Here is a 27,381-nt window from a genome sequence, read left to right on the forward strand (position 1 = left end):
GATAAAAATATTAAATTGAATCAAAAACCGCTACCATAGATCTCTTGGATAGAAATTCCGCTGCTCTAATAATAGGAATATAGTGTAGGATATTTACGACACCTGACAGGGATGGTGATAGGAGACGGAAAATGCTGAGGGTGAGAGGACTATAAGATAAAAACTCATATATGATGGGGATTAAATATCCCCATATTGATGATACATGTCACCTCAGGACAAGGAATTGCAGAGATGAAGTTCGACACCTTAAATGATGCTTCTTGGAGCAGCAGCACTGGGCAGAAACAACAGAGGAGATTGATGATTCTTGATAGTCCTAAGTCAGAGGTGGGCAAACTACGGCCTGCTGGCCTATCTGGCCTGAGGGCCCTCCTGCCCAGCTGAAACTCCTGGCTGAGGCTAGCCCCCATCCCATCCCCGCTAGCCTCAGCTCGCTGCACCTGCTGGTGCAATGCTCCGCGGTGGTGGGGCTGAGGTGCTCCTGCCAGGGCAGCGCCATGTTGCAGAGCTATGGCACGGCCTGACCCGGTGCTCTGTGCTGCGGTGTGTCATGGCTGCTCCAGTCCGGGGGTGGCATAACTGCCTGTCCCGGATGCTCTGGGCGGGTCTGCGGCTGTAGTGCCAACCAGCCATCGGTGCTCCATGGGCAGCATGGTAAGGGAGGCAGGAAGCTGGAGGTGGGATGTGGAAGAGGGCAGGGGAAGTTTAGGGGTGGTGGTCAGGGGGCAGGGGTGTGGTAGGATTGAGATGGTTCAGAAGGCGGGGAACGGGGGGGTTGAATGGGGTAGGAGTCCCAGGGGCAGTCAGGGTAGGAGAGAGGGGTTTGGATGGGTGGCAGGAGGCAGTCAGGGGCAGGGGTCCCAGGGGGCGTCAGGGAATGAGAAGAAAGGCGTGGCATTTGGATAGGGCCTTGGGCCGGGCCACGCTGGATGTTTGAGGAGGCAGGATCTGGTCCAGAGGTGAATGTAGCTGGATGCTTTAGTAATAGTGACATTAATAACCAATTTACATTTAATATACACTGTGGCAGGAAAACACCACAGTGGCCCAGCGCTGTTAGGTTTATTTCAGAAAGGGGAACTACACAAAAATGAGGTGATTAGTTAAAACAGAAATTAAAGGGTACACTGCCAAAAGTGAAATCGTTCTGCAGCTGTGTGGACATTTTTTAAAGACATCATAATAGAAGGCTCATCTTAATGTGATACCCCAAATAAAAAAACATAGTTAGAAAAAGAGCCACTGTGGCTTAAACCAAAGTAAAAGAAGCAGTGAGAGGCAAAAAGCATCTTTAAAAAGATTGGAAGTTAAATCCTATGGCTGCGTCTTCACTACCCACCGTATTCGGCGGTGGTAGCAATCGATTGCTCAGGGATCGATACTATCGTGTCTTTCTAGACTGCGATTATATCGATCCCCAACACGCCTTATATCGATTCCGGAAACTCCACCAACCGAACCGAGTTGACTGGAATCGCAGGAGGACCGCGGACATTCGATCCCGACCGTGGGACGGTGAGTAATTTTTCGATCCTTAGATACTTCGACTTCAGCTACTTATTCACGTTAAGCTGAAGTTGCGTATCTAGGAGTCGATTTTCTCCCGTAGTGTAGGACCAGTCCCGAGTGAGGAAAATTAGAAAGGAGCATAAACACTGCAAAATGAAGTGTAAAAATACATTAGCAAGACAAAAAAGAATTTTGAGGGAAAGTTAGCCAAGACTCAAAATTAATAGCAACTTTTTTTTTTTTTAAGTAATCAGAAGCAGGAAGCCTGCTAACAGCCAGTTGGGGCATGGATGATCAAGGTGCTGAAGGGAAGCTCTCAAGGGACGATTAAGGCCATTGTGGAGAAACTAAATGAATTCTTTGCATTTGTCTTCATGGTGAGGAATGTGAGGGTGATACCAACCTGAGCCATTCTTTTTACGGTTGACAGATCTGAGGAACTGTCCCAGATCGAGTATCATTAAAGGAGGTTTTGAAACAAATTGCCTAAATTTAACAGCAATAAGTCACCAGGACCAGATGCTATTCACCAAGAGTTCTGAAGAAACGTCAAATATGAAATTGCAGAACTACTAAACTTGGTTTTTATAGTCTGTAACTATTCATTTAAATCAGCTTCCTATAACCAGATGACTGGAGGATAGGCTAATGTGATGAAAATTTTTTAAAAGGCTCCAAAGGTGATTCCCGGCAATTACAGGCCTCTAAGCCTGACTTCAGTACTGCGTCAATGGATGAAACTATAATGTAAAGGAACAATATTGTGAGACATATAGATGAACATAATTTTTTGAGGGAGAGTTAAACATCATTTTTTAGTAAGGGAAATCATGCCTCGCCAATCTACTAGAATTTCTTTGATGTGGTGTTTAAACAAGATGTGGACCAAAGGGATTCAGAAAGCCTTTGACAAGGTCCCCATCACCAAAGACTCTTTACGCAAAGGAAGCTGCCACAGGATAAGAGGAATTTGCTTCATGGATTGTGTAACTAGTTAAAAAGAAGGAACAAGGGTAGATATATATGGTCAGTTTCAGATGGAGAGAAAGTAAATAGTTGATGTTCCCCCAGGGGTACTGTTCTGTGACCAGTCCTATTCAAACATATTAAATATATATGTATCTTGAAAAGGGGCATAAACAAATGACAAAAATTTGCAGATGAATTTGCAAGAATGATTAAAAAATTACTAAAGATAGTTAAGACCAGGCATGATGATAAGAGCTACAAATTGAGCTCTTCAAAACTGGGTGATTAGGCACAAAATGGGAGATAAATGTTAATTGTTGATTAATATGCAACAGTTAATCACTATGGGAAGGCATAATTCCAACGTTATACATATAAAATGATTGGGGTTTAAAAGAGAAGAGATCTTTGGGAGTCATTCTGGATAGTTCTCTGAAAACATTCACTTAATGATTGTACCGGCAGTCAAAAAGTAAACAGAATGCTGGGATAATTAGAAAGGGATGATAATAGGACAGAAAAATATTGTTGCCTTATATAATCCCATTGTGTACGCACATCTTGAATACTGTGTGCAGATTGGTTCATTCCCGTCTTCTGAAAATAAAGATATATTGTGGAACTGGAAAAGGTTCGGAAAAAGGGGACAACAAAAATGATTGGGGTATGGAAGGCTTCTGTGTGGGGAGAGATTAGACTTGGGACTTTTCAGCTTGGAAAAGAGATAGCTAAGCGCGCGCGATATCGAGTTGAATCGCCACTAAAATCATGACTGCATGTTAGAGAAAGTAATGTAAGAAGTTGGTGTTTTAATACTCATCTCATAACAAAAAGAAGACAAGAACTGGGGGTTCACTCAAATGAAATTAATAGGCAGCCAGGTTAACAAAAGGGAAGTATTCTTTTGCACACAATGACAACAGTCAACAACTGAGTGAACTCTTTGCCAGAGGATGTTGTGAAGGCCAAGATCATAACAAGGTTCAAAAAAGAACTAGATAAACATCTATGGGAAGGATAGGTCTATTTGCCAGAATGGGCAGGAATGTTGTCCTTAGCTGCATTTGCCAGTAGATGAGAATGGCGACAGGGATGGATCACCTGATGATATACCTGTTTCTTAGTCTCATTACCTCTTGGAGCACCTAGGACTGCAGCAACTGTGGAAGACAGGAATTGCATTGGGGCTAGAGTGACCTTTTTGGTCTGACCCAGTAGAGGTGCATGTCTTATGTCTTCTTGGTAGTCTCCTAAGTGCTATTGTGTTGGCTTTTTTTTTTTTTTGTCTGCTGCTAGGGCGCATTATAGAGCAGAGTATTATTCAGAGAATATCCAACGGCATGATCCTCCAATAGAATCCTTTCCTGAACAGTATCAGTGATTTAGGATTCCATCATTTAGTCTGGATGGCTGGGATTATTTGTTGTTAAATATGTATTATTTGACACTTATCACACATTGAATTTCACATCTGGCATTTTTATTTGTCCAAATCACCTACCTTAGGAGATCCCTTTGTAACTCTTTTGCAGTAGTGACTTTTCGGACTTAACATTCTTGAGTTAAGTTTTAGGTTACCATTTTTTTAAATTTGCCACTCCTCTATTCACTTTACTCTTTCAGATCTTATGATTATGTTTGAACAGCACCGAGGTCCAGTGTCAGTGATCACTTTTGGGGACGCCTTCGTAGTCTACGCTAGAGTCTTACTCCATTGTAAGAAACTGGGCGTTTATTTCCTTACTTAGACAAAAAGAGTAGAGACCTAAACGGCCCAGTTTCTTACAATGTGAGAAGACTTCTCTGCGTTAGACTACCGAAGGCAGTCCCCAAAGTGATCACTGACACTGGACCACTCCGGTGCTGTTTCAACATAATCATAAGGATCTAGAAAGACGTAAGTGAATATGAGGAGTGGCAATATTTAAAACCCAAATGGTACTAAAACTTACTCAAGATACTTGTTAAGATACTCGAAACAGTCCACTGACTGCAAAAAGAGTTACAAAGGGATTCTCCTAAGGTAGGTGAGTTTGGACAAAAAATTGCCAGATGTAAATTCAATTGTGTATAATGTGTCAAGTAGATTATCCTTTATTTAACAACCCAAAATAATCCCAGCCATCCAGACTAAATTGACTGGAATCCTGAATCCAGCTGATTACTAGTTCAGGTCAAAGGATTCTATTGGAGGGCAATCATAGACATACCGTTTGGATATAATCTCTAATGTAATACTCATGCTGCATATGAATTGCGCCCTAGCCAGCAGATCAAAAAAAAAAAAAAGCCAACACCAAGTAGCACCTTAGGAGCAGCTACTCAAGAAGCGATAAGGACATGTCCCACCTGCTAACTGGGACAGAGCCAAAAGGATCAACATACTAGCCCCAATAGCCAATTCCGTCTTCCTACAGTTGCTGCATCCTAGGTGCTCCAAGAGGTGAATTGAGATCCTGAATTAAGGTATATCATTCAGAAGTGATCCACTCCCTGTCGCGCAATTCTCATCTACAATGGCAAATGCGAGCTAGCGACAACATTCACTGCCCATTCTGGCAATAGACCTATCCTTTCCATGAGATGTTTATCTAGTTCTTTTTTGAACCTTGTTATGATCTGGCCTTCACACATCCTTGGCAGAAGGTTCACTCAGCTTTGTTTAAGACTGTTATGTCATTTGTGTGGCAAAAGAATACTTCCTTTTGTTAATCCTGGCTGCTCATTATTTCATTATGAGTGACTCCCCAGTTCTTGTCTGTCTTTTTGTTATGAGATGAGTACTTAACACCACTCTGCTTGACATACTTTCTCTAACATGCATCGATGAATTCCCTTAGTGGCGATCTCAAACTCGATAATCGCTGCGCGCTTTAGCTATACTCCTTTCAGCGCATGGAAACCCTCCCAGTTCTTACATCTTCTGCCCCAACACAATAAGGCACTTTCCACCTACACCCAGATGTACATCATTTTTGATTGCCTGTTTTCTGAGACTTTTAGCCTGATTTCCGAATTATACTCCTGAATTTCCTCCAGAGACGGAGGATGGATCCAAAACATCTGCACCACAGCTATGTCACAGACCGGATGTGGGCCCGGTGACCGAGTTGGGAGGTTATAATTCAATCGACGCAAACCTTCAAGGCCCACGTGATAATTTTTGTCCCGCACTGTCCTGCCCTTATCAACCCGATCATACCCATATCCCCTTTCCTTATTCTGACCTTCCAGGCGTCATGTTACCCCTGTTTGCACCATGCACCCTACAGGGCACAATTATGTCCGATTGTTTCAAGAGAACTATCCAGATAACTATGACTGCATTCAAGATCTCTCTCTACTTTCTAAATCCCCAGTTCATTTTATATGTATAGTTGGATGATCATATGCGCTTCCGATGTGCTGAATTACTTTGGTGTGCATTTACTCAACATTAGAATTGAAGTCTCGCCATTTATGGATAGCCCTTCCTAATCATCCATTGTACCTATATTTCTCAAGCTCATGTGTCAGCTACTCTCTAGTGCTATCTTCTGGCGTTTTCTCGCGATTGACCATATTTTAATCATAATACATAATTCATTTCAGTAAATGCCTTGTTACTTATATCTCTCCTCTGTTAGATTCAAGTGCTGCATCAAAATAGTGTTAAGTACAGCTTGGCCATCCCGTCTCAAAAATTCAGCATTTTGCAATTTGCCTATTGTTGTTGCCTCGACGACTGGCTCGCAGAATCCTAGAATTCCTCTGCTAAGTGAGGTACATCCACCCCTACTATTTACTAATACCTCATTCACAGATCTGAAGGAATAGCCCTTCTTCTACCCCTGATTAATCTGTCATTACTCAGACCCGTATTAATTCCTAAACTTAACTAAGGTTTACCAGAGTCTATATGAATCTCCCCGCTAACCTCTCCTCCTCTTTTAGGGAGTATAGCCTCATTGTTTGGCTAGATTTTCCCGCCTCCGTGTAGAGTCTTTGCCCTATGACTTGACCTTGTCCGATGAAGCTTTCATCTGAAATCCCTTTGGTTCCATCGTTATTGACCTCTTGTTTACCCACCTCAAAGTAATTCTAGTGCGAGTACCAGAACTCCTCGGCGCAGATTGATTTCCCTCTTACTATAATGTGATGATTCAATCCCTCTATCACTCCCAAGAAAGAAATATGAAATGCTGATCAATATCAGAATATCGTTCTCCACTATATTGCAGTCTTACAATGAGTAGTTTCATCCTTCAGTGTTATAATGACCAGTCCTGAAGTCAGGCTTCCGAGGCCATAATAACCAATTAGCCACCGCAGAAGAAAGATGGCAAACCTATTGGAGCGCAGTTTTTCAAAGTACTATCAATAATAAAAAAAAACTTTCCTCATTATAATCTATATACCGATCCAGTCATCATCGTTTCCTGACTTATAGCTAGAGCTGATATGTTAAATGCCCTGTACAGACACAGTTCTATAGATCCTCTGGACAGCCACTATTTCAAGAATTCTTCTGAGTTTCTTTCATGAACTCTTGTCTTGAATAGACAGTCTTGTCCTGGCCTGACTTATTGCTGTTTTTTAAAGCAATTTTGTTCCAAACCTCCTTTAATGTAACCTCGATTGGGACAGTTCCTCAGACTGTCACCTAAAAGACATTGGCTCATAGTTGGGTATCAACCCTCACCCGATTCCACGACCGATGTAAGACCAATGAAAGAATTCATTTAGTATTTTTAACTGTCCATCAAGTGGACTTTCTGTCTCTTAGAGAGTCTACTCTTAATGTCACGTTGTACCACATCGTTGGATCACATGCCGTGGGCAGGCCACTTGGTGCGGTCCTTTATGTCAGGAGCTCTCCCCCCCTCTGCTGACTTTATTTAAAAAGACAAAAAAGAGTGCCTAATTAATTTTGAAGTCGTATTGGCCCTATTAACTGTAGTCCCTCACCAAATTCCTTACTCCTTATGTGAGTTCGTAAATTTGTGATTTTCCACCTTCATTTGTCCTATAATAGTGGTAATATTGTGGTTTCTGCACCCTTTAATGCTCCTCTATCATATTTGCTCTCCCCTCACTCAGGGATACTGGTCATACAAACACTACAAGAATTGCATCATGTATATCAGACTACCTAGATGGTGATACGCAAACTTCTAGGTCTAGCGATTGTTTCTAACGTCAGCCTGATAGGCGCTCGACAGAGTAATTCTAGAGTGACTTCGACAATTCTTATACTGCACCGTATGTCTCCGATGAGTGTGCGATCAGGGATTCCAGGATCAAACATTCCCACAGCGGCTGCCCTCCTGCATCGAAATCCCTCAGCGACTTTACGGACGTTGTCTTGTTCAGTGCTGTAGTTCCGCTAACAGTCCCTATAACTAGCCCTGCGTTTTGTGGGATCGTCATATATATTTTGCCGCTCTAGAAGAGACACGATATCAATCCTTGGGATCCGAACTGAGCCACAATCGATGCATGGGACATCCTACGCCGCCGCCCCTCTTGCCTAAACATACCATTCTTTTGGAATGAATTATGAATACCCAACCCATCACTTGTCCCGCTACTCGTGAAAGGACACCCCATAGGCCCACGAAGTCTTAGGCTGTTACCCATTAACACATTCCACACTTCTATTAAAAAAGAGAATGTCCTTTTTTAGTGCCCTCCTCCACTGCTCTCACTGCTAAGAAGTCTTTGTGTGTTCTAACAAACTCCGTACTGGACTTTCTTTCGTAACTATGTTTTTTTCTTTTTAAGTTTCGATATACATTTAAGATGAAGCCTCTATTATGATGTCTTAATCTTAAAACTAAGATGTTGACCACACAGCTGCATGTAATTTCATTCTTTTTGATTGGCAGTTATTTACCACTTTAATTTCTTGTCTTAAACTAATCACCTCATTCATCTCGTGTACAGTCCCCTATATACCTCATTCATACCCGCTACACGCTGGCACTGTGGTGTTATTGGCGCAACATGCCTCTAGAAGTGATATAAATGTTCCATAGATCTTCTTAACTCGTACCCCATAGCGTAAGACATCACAGACCCCATTTCAGCATCTCATCGTGCGACACACCATGATCTGCCTTCCGTTCACCCACAGTTGCGCCGCACAGAAGCGATGCGCCCGCACCCCAAGCCACCCCCCCTAAACTATAACTCTCTCAACCCCAATTGTATCGTATGAGTTAGGTGAGCGTCCCCCAAACTTTGTCTTGTGTTTGACAATGTTTACATATGTATCTCTCTCAAGTCTGCTAGCATCCCTCAGCCAAGCGCTGACCCCTCCTCCCCTGGAGCCCCCTCCCGCGCTGACTCCAGGCCGTGCTGGAGCCAGCCATGACACCACGCAGCACAGAGCACCGGGTCAGGCCGTGCCATAGCTCTGCAGCTGCGCTGCCTGGCAGGAGCACTCAGCCCCACCACCCGGAGCATTGCACCAGCAGTGCAGCGAGCTGAGGCTGCGGGGATGGGATGGGGGCTAGCCTCCCAGGCCAGGAGTTCAGGGGCTGGGCAGGAGGGTCCCTCAGGCCAGATGAGGCCCACAGGCCGTAGTCTGCCCACCTCTGACTTAGGACTAAATCAAGAATTCTCTCTCCTCTGGTTGTTTCTAGGACCAGCTGCTCCAAGAAGCAGTCATTTAAGGTGTCAAGAAACTTCATCTCTGCATCCTGTCCTGAGGTGACATGTATCCAATCAATATGGGGATAATTTAAATCCCCCATCATTATTATTGAGTTTTTTATCTTAATAGTCTCTCTAACTCCCTCAGCATTTCACAGTCACTATCACCATCCTAGTCAGGTGGTCGGTAATATATCCCTACCACTATATTCCTATTATTAGAGCACGGAATTTCTATCCATAGAGATTCTATGGTACAGTTTGATTCATTTATAATTTTTACTGCATTTGATTCTACACTTTCTTTCACATATAATGCCAATCCCCCATGAGCACGACCTGTTCTGTCCTTCCGATATATTTTGTAACCTTTTATAATAAGTATATTTTGAAAGGGAAAGACAATAAAGATAGATCATATAATAGTGCCTCTATGTACATCATTAGCATGCCCACACCTTGAATACTGTGTGCAGTTCTGTTGCCTCATTCCACAAACAATACATTACAATTGGAAAAGATACGGAGAAATGCAACAAAGTGATTAGGAGTAAGGAACAGCTCCCATATGAGGAGAGAATAAAAACTAGAGATGTTAATCTTAGAAAAGAGATAACACAGGATATGATCAAGGTCTATAAAATCACCTGGAGAAAGTGAATAGGGAACTTACCCCGTCACGTAACACAAGAATCAGGGTCACCCAATGAAATTAATAGACAGCAGGTTTAAAAACAAACATAAGGAAATACTTCATCACAGAACTCTGAGTTAATCTGTAGAACTCATTGCCATGGGATATTGGGAAGGCAAAAAGTATAAGCGGGTTAAAAAATATATGTATAAGGTCACAGGGAATAGGTCCATCAACGGCTGTTAGCCAAGATGGTCAGGGAAGTCACCCCAAGCTCTGAGTGTCCCTAAACCTTCAACTGCCAGAATCTGGGAGTGGATGACAGTGGATTGATCACTCAATAATTGCCCTGTTCTGTTCATTCCCAATGAAGCATGTGGCACTAGCCACTGTTAGAATACAGGATACTGGGGTAAAGGATCCATTGGTCTGACCCAGTATGGCCACTTAAATTAGCCTAGATAGAAAAAGGCTGCTTGAATATAAAAACCTCATTTAATTAAATATTCTCAATTTTTCTTACACTGTTTATAAGCAAAAATATCAAACTATTTTGTACTTCATGGCCTTTGCTCTTTTTGCCAAAACAGAACAACCTATTTACTTTTATGATGGGATAAAAGCAGTATGTTGTAGGTCCACTGACAGTTACTGCTGCAATTCCAGCTACTTATCTAATACAAAGGACAATGATCTGAAATTGGAATCACACACTAAAGAATCAACAACTTTCAATACTGTGGAGTGAAGTGTTTGCTAAAAAGGAGAACACTTTAATATCAAAAAGCAGCACGTTTTTTAAAATAAGCCTTCTGAAGTGCAAAGTAAAAAACTGATCAGTGATGCTCCATAATTAAACATAAGATTATTGGAGAATTTGATTTTCTATTGTGACATAGACAGTAGTGTCTCACATGGAGATGCACAATCTGTAAATTATAGTAATAAAATAATAAATCATCAAGAAATAATTTTTCTACACATATTTTTCTTCATTAACTCATCTTTCCATCTGGAGCTTGAGTCTCCCCCAGTGTCCCCAACTACCAACTACCAGCAGTCATCTGGAATCATCACACTTCTTTGGTTCCCACAGAATAACTATTTCCAAATCTCTGAACAAGACTAACATTGGCTACTGAGTAATGAAGCAGTAAACAAAGAAGTTAAGCATATCAACTATATCTCATGACTCCCAGACTAATCGCCAACAGAAAAAGGTGCGTCTATGATGACAATTTTATGGATCAGTTCAGACTGGAGGAGGAGTTATCAGTGAAGAGAAACTAGCAGGTAAGAAGTCCTTCTCCCTCATAAATCATCTGCTAGCCCAGTACTGAGGAAGTAGTGTATTACGTTGTGAGAGGTATTAATAATGACAGGAAGGAAGCCCCATGCTAAATAGAGATCGCAAACTTGGAATTGCTCCTTTCGAAAACAAAAAACAAACCCAAAACTTTGGATTTCACACAAAGACCTCCACTTAAGAAAATCCTCCTCCCAAGGGAAGCATTAGAAGAGAAAAGCAAATCCAATTTGCAACTTGTTGTGGACATGTGAAATGAAGTCCACCTTGCGCCTCTAAAGACTGCTTCGTCTTCAATAATACTGAGGCTCAAGTGGACCAGGAGAAGGCTGTTGTACTTTCAGAGAGCCCGGTCTAGAGCAACTCACCCTTTCTGGTGTAAGGATCTGAGATTAACTGCCATATAGCAACACTAGTCTTCTGAGCGCTCCCATCTCAAACTTCTGGGGTGAACTGAGGGCCTATGACTACCCCTTTGTTTTTTCTTTTGGTAATTCAAAAAAAAGTTTAATTTTAGAACAATAAACACACTCATGCATAGATTTAAAAAAAACCATTCAAGTATTAAAAATTACCAAATCAAATACAAATCTCAACATGCTCTTCCAAGGACCAGCTTTATGACATAACCATGGCCTGCAATATGGTTTGTTTCTCTTTCCTTTCTCCTCCTCCTGCCAGCAATAAAAAAATTTCATATTAGAAATTCAGGTGTTGCTCACCTTTGATGACCCTATGGCCAACTAGAGAACTGGCAGGTTTATGACAGACTTCAGAAATTAAACCTGATAACAGAGGGGATGTGATTATTATTCACAGTGTTTTAAGCAATGGTGTTTGTTTAACACAAATGAGGATTCAGGAAGTTTCCAGTCCACATCTGTGAAGTGACCCCACATAACAGAAGACAATATCTGACATTCTGAATATTTAAAGAACAAAACAAAATCTAATTTAAACTTTTCTGCACTTCTTTATTAATCATATGGCAGCCAAAATAACCCATCAATAAATTACTTGAAATGAAAAAATGTGTTTGACAATAATAAAACAAAATCCGCTTTTCTGTCTCCGATGTAGTAATCAATGGGGCTACTCATAATAGTAAAGTTAAGAAATTGCCTAGTATTTTCAATATGGGAGTCTTAGTTCTGATGAAGGCTAAGCTCACGTTTCTGGAATCATGGTATGTATTTCTATATTTAACTTGTTCACATGCAAAACTAGCAGAATTAATATTTATTCTTTGTATTGCAGTGGGGGCCTCACTGTGCAGGGTGCTGTACAAAGGCAGAGTAAGAAAGAACATGCTCCAAATCATTGAAAACATTCTATGTTTAAATTATACATGACAAATTCCTGTTTTTTCTTTCACTCTATTCTTTTAAATTAACAGCAGAATGGATAAAAACTGATTTTTTTAAAAAAATCTATTTTTGTATTTAAATACTTTTTAAAAAAATAAACTATTTGAAATTAAATTTGAAATTAAGACAACTTTTAAAGCTTAAATTTAGTATAATCTATTAAAATAATCTGAATTAAAAAGTAATATTCAAGCAGTACATGTTTTCTACTGCCATTTTTAAGTCAGACCACTAACCTGGTGGAAGTCACTGGCTATGCATCTGGAATCAGAATTTGCTGAAGCGCAAGAACAGGTTTTGACCACAGAAGCCTCCTATGCATATGCAGAGAGAATATTTTCTTCATTTTCATTTATGCAACTATTTCAGTTCAGTGATTAGTTCATTCAAAATTGAGAAAATGATTAGCAGTTGAAAAAGAAGCAGGACGTACCATGGATTTATATAGAGGCAACATGGTATTTTCATCTCATTATCTATCCCTTTCTTAATGATTCCCAACATTATGTTTGCTTTTTTGACTATCCACTTCCCGTCTACAGATGAGAACTAGTTCAGAGAGGATGAGAGCTACTAGTTCTAAAATCGTCGAGGACACAGTGATTATAAATAATACTTCCTTTGTTTAATAAAGCAATTTTAAATTAAAAACATATTTTAATAAACTTGAGAAAAAAATACATATCTAACACATCAAGCACTGTTATTTAAATTTTAAAATGCTGATTTTGCACATTTTTAATTGAATTTCAATTTTCATTAAATAATCATTTATATCAAGGTTTCCTGCTTGCCAATTTAAATCATGATTAAGAATAGTGATTTAAATGAGTCCACCCAGAATAGTAAATCTCATTCCTTGGCCAGCCCCATCTTCCCTCCTCCCTCACACACACACAGTGAGTGACGGTCACTTTGCAAAGCTGTGGGAGAAAAAAAGTCCACAGTGGTTGATGACAATAGTGTACGGTGAGTTATCCATGCCTAATTACATCGTCCATAATCACCTGAACAGAATGGTTGTCTAGTTAGATTAATTTACTGAGGTTGAAGAAACTGACACACTGTAGGCAGGTGTCAAGAGCTGAAATACTACATAGTAAGCAACATTTTAAGACACAGGAAATACTAACACAACAGTAATTCATCAGAAAGTATAGATCTGTAGTTTCAGGAATATCTTGTTCCCCTGATATCTAAGAAATCAATTTAATTCTCGTAAAGTACTGTCATTCCTTAAAAATGTCTTAGACATTCACAGCTAAATGGATATTGCATAACCACTACCCACTATTCTGTGTATTATTTATTTAATATAAAACCCCTAAATGGGTGTTTAGTCTATTTATACAATATTCATACACAATTACTTGATTCTTTTAAGATACCCTGAACTCAATCCAGACATTACACAGTTATTTTAAACAAAGTATTTATTATAAGTAAAGCTATGATTTAGTCATGGCATTTTTAGTAAAAGTCACGGACAGGTCACGGGCAATACACAAAAAGTCACAGCCCATGACCTGTCTATGACTTGTACTGTATAAATACCCCTAACTAAAACTTAGGTGCTCTGGGGCGGGGGACATCCCGCAGACGCCGCTGCTGCTGCTGCTTGGGGAGGGAGCAAGGGTGGCGGGCGTTCCAGCGTAGCACCACTGCTGCATAGTCCAAGGTGGGGAGGAGCCATCTGAGGCCCTGCCACTGCTCCTGGACCATTGCTCTGGGGCAGCACCTGGCACCAGCTGCCTGGGGCCAGCCAGTCAGTCACACCAGCCACTGCAGAAGTCCCGGAAAGTCATGGAATCCGTGATTTCCATGAAAGACTCACAGACCTAATTATAAGCCATTTCTATAGAGATTTTTTTCTTCATTGTGTATTTCACAGAATTCAGACAGAGACATAGTGACACTCCACTCACAAGGCCAAGGATGCTCTTATCTCACTTTTCTAAGTTCAGCCATACATAACACAATTAGTTTGAATTTCACAGTGTAACACTTTAACAAGTCGCAATTGACTTTGTGTATGAAATGTTCATGTTCAGCAAAAAATGTTCTCGATAGCTCACCGGAAAGCAAGAGTCATAAAACCTACTTAACGTTTAAAACCCAGGAACACTGAAATAACAGGCTTTCAAGGTTATTAAAGTAAAGTCAGTCAGTAAAGAGTGGTATTTCAGTTCTATAACCTTACATATTGAAGAGCTTCCCCTAGGATCCTTGCAGTTATTATACATGCAAGATTTATTTCAATTATTACATGAATACATAAGACTGCTGATAGTATGATATACAGCATGTGATAGCAATATAACACATATCAGCAAACCAGGTTATCAAACCTTCTCAGTAGATTCACCATACAACATACGTTTATACAACATATAAATTGTTTTACTTGCAAACATTTGCTCTTTGCACTTCTGGTATGGATGTGGATTTCCCATTCCTCAACTTTCCCCCCGTACCTGACACAGGACATTAAATATACTTTGTTTTCAAGTAACTCAGATTTATTTTTTATAGTAAGCAACCAACAAGAAAAAAAACAACACATTTTACCTTTGGGGCTTCCAAAAAAAGTAAGAATGTATTAAAAAAAAAAAATCACTAGAAGATTTTCCATACCCAGTATTTTGGACTGCAAACTCAACTTCAAAGGAAATTAATTAGCATTGCCAGTAATTGGAACATGTTTACAGCAAGCCTAGAAACCACTATAAATGGTTTTCAAATGGAATAATCAAAGATCCTATGTGCCAGTTATTCAAAAGATGAAAGTGTCTAACCAGCCTTGGCATGCTGTTCTGCAAATATGCTACAGCTGATCTTATATAAATATTGTAAGTAACTCCACCCCTGCCACACACACAGTCATGCACTCTTGTCCCAATCTTGCAAATGTAAGCATGCGAGTAACTTTGCTCAGATTAATAAATACATGCTTACAAGTCTTTGCATTGTAGACCAGGGCCAATTTTGCATACTTCTAGGATGGAAGGCTCACACCTAAATTCTATCAAGGCAAGATTGGGTGCTAAAGCATTAAGAGCAAAATTTAAAGCCTGTAAGGGGTAAGGAAAAAGGTGTGTGGGTTTTTTTTAATATGTGGAGTGGTTGTAGAAATGCTGGTCCCAGGATATTTGAGAGACAAGGTAATATCTCTTATTGGACCAACTTCAGTTGGTAAGAGATACCAGTTTACGAACAAAACACTACAAACACATACCTGCGTATAAGTATGCATAAAAGGGGAAGGTGGCATTTTGTTTCATATAATCACTGAGAAACTGATCCTGCAAACACTGTGCTGAGTACCATGATTATACTCCACTATTTTCAGGAGACCACTTGCAGCAGTAAATTTTACACTGTTAAGTATCTGCAGGATAAATCCCTAATATAGCATGAAAAATTGAATAACCTCAATAAACATTAAATCAAAGCGTAAGCTACAAAACCCCCAAACCTTATTTTTTGTACAAACTCAGCAGTAAAGTTTTCTGTGTGGGTACTTCCACAGTGTGTACTAACAATGAAAGAACAAAAAAAGAAAAAAAATTGTTGTTTCCCCAGAATTCAGAGAACAAAGTAGCACACATTAACATTAATATAGTACCATGCTTAAATGGATATTTTCAACATAAAAATCGCTTCTACTATTTTTTTTGTTAATAATTGTTACAAGTAGGGAGACCAGACAGCAAGTGTGAAAAATTGGGATGGGGGTGAGGGGTAATAGGGGCCTATAAAGACAAAGCCCCAAATATCGGGACTGTCCCTATAAAATTGGGACATCTGATCACCCTAGTTACAAGAAGCATTTGTTTATTGTAACTGGGAGAATGGGAGAGAGGGGGCAGAATCAGCTTACCTGACAGCACTTGGCATATAATATTTAGGTCCCAATAATGCAAATGCTTAGTTGTGTGCATATATATTTTGCAGGGTTAGGGCCTAAATCAGTTTTCCCTGCTTGAATGGCTTCTTCACACACAAACTGAAGGGAAAAAATGGAAAAAAAGGAAAATGCATTTCTAAAACCACAGGGGAACTACAGCAGACATAGTACTTCAAAAAACAATTTTTTAAAAGTTCAAAGTTATTTTAAAGTTGATATTGTCCCTTTATTGACTCCCATTACAACAACCTATAATAAATCAGAACTTACTCCACCCTTTTTCTCCCCAGCTTCCACTATTTGTTTGAAGTCATCAACAAAATAAGAATTAAAACCCTAAAATAATAGAATTTCTACTTTGCAAGTTTCCAAAGATGAACTACACAGAAAAGAAATACGGTAATACTATTAATGTGCATATAATATCAGTAATTAAATCTAGTTATGTTTTCAATCAGCAATTTTCTAATCTAGGCCATTTACACTCAATATCCTTACCGGTCTGAAAACACACATACAACCCTTTCCCCAACAGCTGTTTTTATAAAACAAAGCTTTGGGCTATGAATGTTCTGTGTCAATTTTATTACATAAGGCCCCGGTCTTAAAAATATTATATTCCTTATAGCAGTGGTCCCCAACCTTTCTGTCAGGTGGGCACCAGATGAAGGACCGTGGTGGCAGTGGAGCACCCGCCAAAATGCCACCGAATTTCTGCGGCATTTCGGCGGCGATGCCTCTCGATGATGTCACTTGCCGCCAACAAGTGATGTCATCAAGAGGTGTCGCCACCGAAAAGCTGCAGAAATTCGATGGCTTTTCGGTGGGTGCTCCACCGCTGGCCAGGACGCGGGCGCATTTAGATGCCCCTGCAGGCACCACGTTGGGGACCCCTGCCTTATAGGAACAACATGGTACTGTGAGGTAACATAACTCAAGAGAATAAAAGGAAAATTTACAAATACTATCATAGAAGTTAGTGACAGAAATTGTTTAAATAATCACTGAGTCCATTCTCTTGCATAATCAAGCATATTCTCCTAAAAGTAGGCATGACAACAGAAGAACTATAAGAGCAGCCCAGTCTGGATACCATGCCTTACTGCAAGAGACTACAAGAAGCTCCACTTATTTAGTTCATCCATTAGAAGCTTAATGTGACTTGTTGATCATCTGCAAGTACTCACATGGAGAAAAGATTTCTGACAGTAGAGAGCTCTTTACCCTAGCAGAGAGAGGGCATAAAAATCCAATGGCTGAAAATGAAGCTAGACAAATCTGGCTTTACAATAAGGTGCAATTTTGTAACTCTTGAACCAGCTGACATAGTGATACAGCAGATTCGTCATCACTTAAAGACTATAAATCAAGATTGAATGTCTTTCTAAAAGATATCCTCACCCAGAAGTGATAGGCTTGATGGAGAAATTACTGGGTGAAGTTCTGTAGGCTGTGTCGTGCTGAAGGTCAGACTAGATGATCCAACAGGTCCCTTCTTGCCTTAAAAAACAAACAAACAATCTATTAACCTAGGAATAAAAGGGCCTACAGAAGGCAGCATGGAAGGAGCCAATCCAGCAAATCTTTGAACAAAGGTTTGTAGCATAGGGTCCCAAATTTGTTATAAAGCTGATGTCAAAGAGAAATGATCGTTTGATTTGACCTGTGAGACAGCATTTGGTCAAACAGATCTTCTTATGAACAGGTGCTATCATTTCACTGCAAAAAACAACAGACAACCATCTGTAATATGGATGATGTGAGAATATTGTTCTATATTGGGATCTCATGCAATATTAATAATTCATCTGCTTCAAGCAGATGAATTTATATGCCTAGAGCCTTATGTGCCAAGTATTCTCTATAGCTCTATTTTTTCCCCTGTGGTTGGGGGAAAGGGAGGACAAGTAGACACCTGATAACAGACAAAAGGTGCTGCTTTAAAACCTGCAAATAAACCCTGACTAGACGTTTTCTAGGTGCCACTATTAAAGTCTCTCACGGACTAAAACATTAAAAGCTTCTCTCTTTGTTCTAGCTCGAGTGGTTCTAAAACCTCAAAGATTAAATATTTACCTTTTTCACCACAAGCTCTGAAGCTGCTCCAAAACCAGAAATAATATGAAAAGATCAGTTTGGGCGATTTCCTCTGAAAAAAGGATGCTTGTAATTCCCATCCACCTTTGAGCAGCACAGTTAGAAGAAGCCCAGATAATACTGGGCAACATAATTTTCTTCTAAATTTCATTAGACATAAGCAATACTTCTGCTCTGCTCTATTAAGAGCAATTATTATTCAAGCGTTGTTTTATAAGTCCATATGCAGACATTTTAAAACCACAGGGTAAAATCTATTCTGACTTCCTGAATAATACAAATCACAGAATTTCACCCAGTTACTACCCTTGTAGTGTGCCCAGTTACCCAAGCTTTAGCTAACGTCACCAGATAATTTGTGAAGTGTTAACAAAAATGAGTTGTGTAGATTAAGGACATACTGAAGTTCCTCAAACAAATGTTTACAATCCAGAAATTAACACAAACATTTATCATTTATGTAACACCGTAAGAACACACTACAGGTTCTAAAGGCGAATCTACACTAACATAGATGTAGATCACTCCTAGAATAGATGCAGGTTAGAATAGTTTATACCACTTCCCTAAACGAAACAAGCTATACTGGCAAAAGCACTTTTCTTGCCAGTGCAAGTGCTTCTAGGGCATTGCCAGTAGAGAAATGCCATTTAAAAAAACAAACAAAAGCTACACATACATACACTCCCCTAATCAATATTACTGTACTAGCACAAGCTTCTAGTGTAGACCTGCCCTAATACCGAACACACAATGTAGCCGAAACCCTCCTTTAGTTATCTAAAGAGTGGCACCTTCAGACTCCCTATAGCTGGGAATGAAGCTCTGCATCGTTTAGTGCTGATGAAGTATTAGCAGCTGTTGCAGGGAAAACAGAATCCTGAATTTAAAGTGTGTCAGTCCTCTCTTTAGATGCAAAATGCACACAATTTCGCCAAGTGAGACATGCGCTGTTCTGGTCCCAATCACTCCCAGCACCAAAATCACAGAACTTCTTTGGCGAAACACTTAGTTTTCATTTGAATGTGGTGGGGACTTTCTTTCAAGGCAAATTTTACAGCATAGAGAGAGGGACGAGTAGGGCATAGCTACAGTGTTCTCCCTGCTCCCATGAGATGCATTTTATAAATGGAGCCTAATTTATGCCTCCCATCCCTCCTTGGCAAGAACCACATCCAAATCACAAGCAGATCCCAGCCTTTGTAGGAAGGGAGAGCTGTCTCTGCTGCACCATTCCCTCTTGACCTCACCTGGATAATAGTTCTGCAATGTGACTAGAAGAGGAGGGTTGGGGGACAGGCACTCTTCAGGAGTCTTACATCCTCAAACCCATAGAGATTCTCTGACTTAAGTTCCTACTCACAGGAGTCATTTTAAATTAGACCAGCCCCCCGATCCCTCCTTCCCATGCAACAGAATCCTCCCTACTAAGGAGGATTCCAGAGGTAGTGGCTGATATGGGAGACTGAAATGAAGCAACCATGGAATCACTGCCAAAAATGTGAATTCTTGCATTTCCCCTGAAATACAGGCTGAATTTCATCGATCTGTAAGTTCAGGGGTCTGAATCTTCCATGTGCTCCATAGGGTGGGAGGACAATGATAAACAAGAGGTAACTTCACAAACAAATTTACAGGGTTCCTAGTCTTTATGGGGCCTAACGGGAAATCCCTCCTGGGGACAATATTGGATCAGGCAGTGAAAGCCTGAAATTTGACTGCTGGCCTACAAACAGGAAAGTAGAAGAGTAATTTCAACATTAAATAGACTGTAAGGTCTTTGTGTTTGCAGGGCGCCTAACAGAAGAGGTCCCTGAGCCAACTGGGTCCTTTAGTCACTATTGCAATTCAAGCAGTAATAAAAACAACAGGAGCAGCAGCATTTCAAATGCAGCTCCATCATTTGGACTGGAATTTTTTCACCTGCTTCTCTCAGTCCAGCAGTGACAGCTGCTGGACTGTGAGAGCGGCAACTAAAACTTTTTGGGCCACAAGGCAGACACTTTTTTACTCATTTTTGTTCTCTCGTTACATCACTACCCATAGTTCAGAGTCATTCTACATAATGCACAGCAAAAATCAATGACCAAACAGGTAGCACGTGCAAAAAGAGAGACAAATCAATGCTCCCATATCAATGTATCAAATCAGAAGGCCTAGTTCTACCCAGGTACTACTACTTATTTAATATTTGTATTGCAGAAGTACTTAGGAGCCCGAGTTATGGACCAGGACTGCAGTAGGCACTGGACAAATACAGAACATAGAGATGGTCCACTCCCTACCTAGCTTTACCTATTTAGGTAAGTTAGATCACTGTAGTTCTGAGCAATGCGTTTTCAACCTTATTTGCATAACTGTATTCCTCTGTAGTCCACTGTACTTAAATACTTCATATTCAAGACTCCAACGTGAGATTTTAGTATAAAACAACATGCCTAATTTATGTTAATTTAAATGCTTTTGCACTGTTTTAAGAAGCTTCCTGTTCCCCCCCCCTCAGTTTTTCTTTCAACTAATGATAGCAATGGTTAACACACACAAGGATCATAGCTTATTTCAAGGCAGATTTCTTTTATTAATAGGAATGTCTATAAGAAGATTGTTGGAGGAAAACAAAGACAAATATGCCCCAACAGGCTTTAGAACTACACAGAAAGGAGTGGCTACATTTGCCATACAAATCAGCATTCCTATTCCAAATTAATACATAAATAAAAAGGTTCTCCAACTTCTGAGGGGATGTAATACAAATAATATAAATGGAAGGGGAAAAAAACCACATAATTTACTGAGTCATATTTATGAAAATCTAATCCAGTTGCATTGACCTTGCAATCCATTAATTCTACGCCACAGAGCCTGCATAAAATGTGTGTTTAAAAAAATAAGACTACCATTTTATTAACTTGACCCACTACCAAAAAAAGCCTATCTATTGAGCTACTGGTCTATTTTTAACTGGACATTGCACAAAGAATGTTTACTATCTTGTTTTTATACAAATCCTATTAAATGGGTATGAAACAACATTACATTAGTCATTTCTGCAATAAAACAAGTTAATGCTCTAATAGGACCGTTACTGATAGAATTACAGAATCATATAATGTTCTAAAAGTGTATATGGAGATTTACATATTCAGATAGCCTCACTGAGGCACAAAAATATCTTATATGTGTAAACCATGCACCGTCTGAAAACAGATTGATCTCATTGCAGCAGTTCCCATTCTACAACAAATCCTTAAAAAAAATATTCAGAACCCTTAATTTCTGGGTTAAAGTCACAGTAGCAGTGGCTTTATGACCATAAATATGCAAGTTTATCCATAAGTATCTATACATCTCTTGCAAAGAGAATCCCCACTCCATACCACAGCTGGCTGGTCCTGGTTCCACACCATTTAAAGAGGCTAGAAGAGTGGCTTCCTTATGCTCTGTCCCTGCCTGGAGGACCAAAGGATGACTGGGGAAGTCTCTCCTTTTCCGTGTGCATCTGCAAAGGGATCGGGTACAATATTTTCTATGAGTCATACTGTCCAGTTCAGGTCACTATGTCTGATTAAAGATACTGTTAAAAACTGGTGATAAACACAGCAGAGATTTATCAAAGGTGATCTATCAAAGATGATGAAAAGATTAATTAGTGATAAGGAGGGATTTACAAGAGACCTATGTAAACAACAAGAAACAAGCAGAGCAACCAACTCAAAGGATCTGATCTCTGCACAAAAAGCTATACTCCCCCAACAGCAATATTTCTATCTAAATAATCAGAGTTAGCTAGTGATAAGGAGGGATTTACAAGAGACCTATGTAAACAACAAGAAACAAGCAGAACAACTAACTCAAAGGATCTGATCTCTGCACAAAAAACTATACTCCCCCAACAGCAATATTTCTATCTAAATAATCAGAGTTAGCTGAATGTAGTCTGCCATGGTCTTCACCAAGCAGGCTGCTGATGACAATATTCAGACATAGTAAGATTTCATAGACCCACTCCTTACATTTACTGCTCTTTCCCAAGCATCCACCATCTCTCTTGTTTTTAATCTACACTAGGTCCTGATCCCGCAAACCCTTATACATACACTTAACTTTCCTACTGTGAGCAGTCCCATTGAAATCAAGGTAGTAAAGATAAACACAAGTGTATCCTGTTTGCAGGATAATGGCTTACACTGTAAGATCCTTGGAGGAGGAATTTTCTTTATCTTCAAGTAAAAAAACGTGCATACTTATGGTTCTACATAAATTATAGCAACATGTGAAATTGGTTCAATTAGAATTGTTAAATCTTGAAAGAAAATGGCTGAGAGGTGACAGGACTTAACATTTAAGTTACCTCTGATGTACTAAACCCGTTACGTCTGATGATCTGTTCAAGGTCATTCAGTAGGCCACAACTAAGGGCTGTAAGGTTTGAGAGAACTATAACAAGAATTCAAATGAGGTATTACGAGGAAAAGTGAAGAGGAAGAATAGACTTCCAACTGGAATGACAGAAACAATCAAGATTACTTTACTCGAGCTTTGTAACCGTATAGACTTTAACATGAGATATAAGGCAGTTTTGTCTTTGAAGTAACCAGCCTACCTTCAGAGGGCAATGAGGACCTGTCCAATTTGGTTATGGTCTATGAGACTATTTTTGCAATATTCTGGTATAAAAAATTAAGTGTTTTTAAATCTGAAAATCTCTGTGAAAAAGTGGGAATGATCATTCTTGGCATGAAGGCTGACAGCTGCTTCTGGCACTTGATCTAAGATAATTATTAGTACTTATCCATGGGTCCAATCCTACTTACAATGAAGTTAATATGCAGCTGATCATTAACTTCAGTAGAAGGAGGATCAAGCCCTATATATCACTACAACTTGTACATTTTTTCACACAGAAGGGAGAGAGGAAGCAAATATAATATAATATTGTTGGTTCTGAGTCAAATTTATATACACTTGAAGAATTTTAAGTGACAACACTATAAATTTCATCTCTTCTAAGCAACTTCAAATATTATAAAATGGATCATTTTTGTGTTGCATTTTAAAAAAGAAATATGTACGACAAACTGGAGAAACGGGCTGAAATAAATAAGATGAAATTCAACAAGGACAAATGGAAAGTATTACAGTTAGGAAGGAAACAATTGCATAAATACAAAATGAGAGATGATTGCCTAGTAAGTAGTACTGTAGAAAAGGATCTGGGGGTTTTAGTGAATCATATGCTACACGAGTCAACAATGTAATGCTGTTGCAAAAAAAAAAAAAAAAAAGCAAACATAATAAAAAAAAAAAAAAAAAAGCAAACATAATTCTGGGATACATTAGCAGGAGTGTTGTAAACAGGACATGAGAAGTAATTGTTAAACTCTATTCAACACTGATAATGCCTCAAAAGGAGTATTGTGTCCAGTTCTGGGTACCACATTTCAGGAAAGATGTGGACAAATTGGAGAAAGTCCAGAGAAGAACAACAAAAATGATTAAACGCCTAGAAAACATGATCTACAAGGAAAGATTGAAAAAGTTTGTTTAGTCTTGAGAAGAGAAGACAGGGGGGAGCATAACAGTCTTCAAGTAAATAAAAAATGTCATGAAGAGGAAGGTGATAAACTGTTCTCCTTAAATACTGAGGCCAGGACAAGAAGCAATGGGCTTCAACTGCAGCAAAGGAAATTTAGTTTAGACATTATGAAAAACTTCTTAACTGTAAGTGGAATTAAGCACTGGAACAAATTACCTAGGGTGGTTGTGTGATTTTTGTCATTGGAGGTTTTTAAGAACAAGTTAGACAAACATCTGTCAGGGATGATTTCTAGGTAATACTTAGTCCTGCCTCCATGCACGGGACCGGACTAGATGACCTATCAAGGTCCCTTCCAGTCCTATACCTCCATGATTCTACAAACACTGAGCACTTAAAATTAAAACAGGCACAAAATCCCTGCACAGATCTAGGATTAGATATATAGTCCTGTACTGATCAAAAACAGCATAGAATAAATAATCCAACCTTTTAGAACCAGAGTCATATTGCATCTGCATGTCTAAGAATTTCCCATATGACTACTAATTGAACTAAATTATTCATACATATTCCAAATTTCCCTCAAAAACCTCATCTAACAAATAAAAAGGGAGGATTGCATGCTACTTACTCAAGAGAAATTTTGTTTACATTTTGCTATCAAGAATTTAATAAATACACAAAATCTATCAACTGCAGTCTTGAATAAGTAATAGCTGTTTACAAAACAAAACTCAATGCAACTCCGGCTCAGGTTGGAAGCAAAAGCGTAAATAGATCCTAAGATACTATTAGGAGTTTATGGAGTTCCTAACAAGTCATTCCTTTACCATGCACAGCGGACATTTATTTACCCTCCAATACCAACCGACACGGGGGTTCAAAGATTTTTTTGGTAAAGTTATTTGAAAACTATTTTTCATTCTGAAACAAAAAGCCGCTTAAACGACAGAGTTCCTCCAGCAGAATCACCCCCGGCTGGGGACTGAACAGCAACACAGAAGAGCCAGAAACGCATTCCCACGTTTCCACCCACGCAAAACCGCATCAGCGAGCACCAGCGCCGAGTCCGCCCTTACCCGCGTGTAAACACAGCCACCTCCTAAAACTGGAGACGGCCAGGACAGCAGCAGGAGAGGCGCCGGCTCCAGATCGGGGGCGGGGGGTCCGAGTCTGAGCCAAGCGACACCGGCAGTGACCTAACCGGGCTGCGAGCACAGGCAGCAGCGCCGCTGACAGACGCGATTGCTCCCCGGAGAACGGGAGGGACGGCGTGTGGCAGGGGGTGGCACTGAGCCCGCTCCCCCGGGGGAGGCACCTCCCTGTCCGTGTCTCCCACCCCCGCCACCTAGGGGGTAACGGGACGTTTCTCTGACCTAGCCCAGGTCACAGGGGGCTCGGCGCTGCGTGTGGGGGGAGGCTGCCGGCGGGGAGGGGATCAGCCTAGGGAGAGCTCCCCCAAACCGGTCCCTCCCGCCAGCCCTGCAGGGCCCCTCCGCCGACACTCACCCGCTAGCGCCTCTCCCGCAGCCTGGTCCCGCGGGCGGCGAGCCCTGAGCAGCTGCTACGCGAGGCGCCCCATAGCGCACGGGGCCCAGCTCCGGCTGCAGCTGCCGGCTCTGCGCTGCGCTGCGCAGCCCGGGCAGGAAGGCGGGGAGGGGATTGCGGGGGCTGCCGTCTCCACAGGGAGAGAGGGATGGAGGCGAGCGGAGCCTGCGCGCTGGAGCTGCGGGCGGGCCGCTGGCGTGGACACAGCAGGACCGGGGTCGGGCCCCGAGGCGGCGGCGGCGGCTGGCCGGCTGCCCGGCCTCTGCCTAGCCGGCAGGCGGGAGGCAGGCGGCCGCCTCCGGCCGCGGCCCCTCAGCCAGCCCGGCTGGGGGGGGGGAGGCAGGCAAGCGGTGGGGAGGGGCTGGCCGGGGTTTGAATCTCCGCCGACCCAAGGCACCCAGCCACTGCTACTGCCCGGTGCTGGATTGTGCCGCAGAGCAACAATGATACGCCAGGGTACCTGGGGCTCGGGGTGTCCTGCGAGCCGCCCCTTCTGTCTGTCTGTCGCTCTCCGAGCACCGGGACAGAGGAGGGTGCGGGGATTTGGAGCCAGTGTCACAAAAAACAAAGCGGGGGGAATCATTGGGTTGTTCTAAACACTTTGATCACCACTTTCCCCTTCCTCCCTCTGTCTCCGAGGCCCTGATTCTGCCATCAGAGAGAAAATTACTGCTCAGTTTCCAATTAGCTGAGTGACCCAACCACAAAGATTTCTAAAAGCACTGCACATAGTCAGTTTCACAGTTTTCCCGCTATGATCGTGGATTGCTGCACCCCGGCAGATCTCATTGGAGGATCAGGTCCTTGCCCAGGAAGCCTTTATAATAGGAAGGTGCATTCCCTTATGTCCCTTTAATACATCATCTTTGTGCCCAAGTTTTACAGCGATAATGGTATAAACCACATTTCCATTTTAGACTACTGTGTATTTTGTATTAAATATGACAATTTTAATACAAATACTCCGCAGATGAAAGGCTTGGCTTATCTTCAAGCCTGGTGCTCCTGATCTGTAACAAACAACACACACTTTTTTTTTCATCCTGTCTTATCTTGCTTCCTCTCCCATCATAACATAGCATGGCTGCCACAGTTAAAGGAAAACTTATTTGCATCTATTGCATTTTATCTTTAGGGCATTTATTTTACTTGTTGCATTATCTCTGGTTTCCCAATAAAGGGTTTTCTGTCTTGAAGAGCTGAGTTTTGGAACACATACTGAGCCTTCAACAACAAAGTGCAAAAGTATGATCTAAATTCTGTCACTGACTTTTATAGAAACAGGGTCAAACCCTTGGGTGTTTACATTCTGCACAGCCAGTGAGGAGGATTAAAATTCACTGGTAATAGGCTAGCTAACTTGTTTTATTGGCTATTACTTATAAAGTAACTTCTCTGTTGACTAAGTCAGAGAAAACTTGCTAGTGGGTTGTAAATGTCAAACGAAAGTGAGCAGCATAGGCAGGGGCTTTTTCCTTAATGAGAATTTCCTGGAGCCATTTAGTCTTGCCTTTAAAGACATGTTGAATTTATTTATGGCAGGGGAAAGAAACAGATGCCTTAATGGTGTGGGACTTTTCCTCTATGCATTGTTTCCCATTTCCGCAGTTGTATTTGGCAATCACTTTCCTCTAGCTAATGAAGAATAGGAGAAAAATGATGTGTTGAGAATATTTTGCATACTCTGTGCTATGCATATTTGGAGTTTTGCCAAATAAATTATATGAACATTTTAAAAAATTGCCTGGTCTATTAGCTGATATCTGTACACATGAAACCTGTGCAATTTAAGTACACGTTGTCTTGGAGGCCTTGTTAGATGTGACAGGCAAATCTTTTTTATTAACTTTATAACTTTATAATCCC

At 40.8% G+C, this 27,381-nt stretch overlaps 1 protein-coding gene across 3 annotated transcripts in view; it reads right to left on the reverse strand.

Moving 5' to 3' along the window:
* Positions 1-25,691, reverse strand: part of LIFR (LIF receptor subunit alpha) — a 102,356-nt gene extending 76,665 nt beyond the window's left edge. For 2 of the 3 annotated variants that reach the window (XM_032764283.2, XM_032764281.2), the window contains exons 1-2: positions 25,477-25,691; positions 17,733-17,831 (exon numbers count right to left, since the gene is read on the reverse strand). The gene's annotated coding sequence lies outside the window, so the exon portion shown is untranslated. The remainder of the gene's footprint in view (positions 1-17,732; positions 17,832-25,476) is intronic. The other variant, XM_032764282.2, reaches the window with a different exon arrangement.
* Between the last annotated feature and the right edge of the window lie 1,690 nt (positions 25,692-27,381).

The sequence above is a fragment of the Chelonoidis abingdonii genome, chromosome 6 (assembly GCF_003597395.2).
Source record: "Chelonoidis abingdonii isolate Lonesome George chromosome 6, CheloAbing_2.0, whole genome shotgun sequence".
NCBI lineage: Eukaryota > Metazoa > Chordata > Testudines > Testudinidae > Chelonoidis > Chelonoidis abingdonii.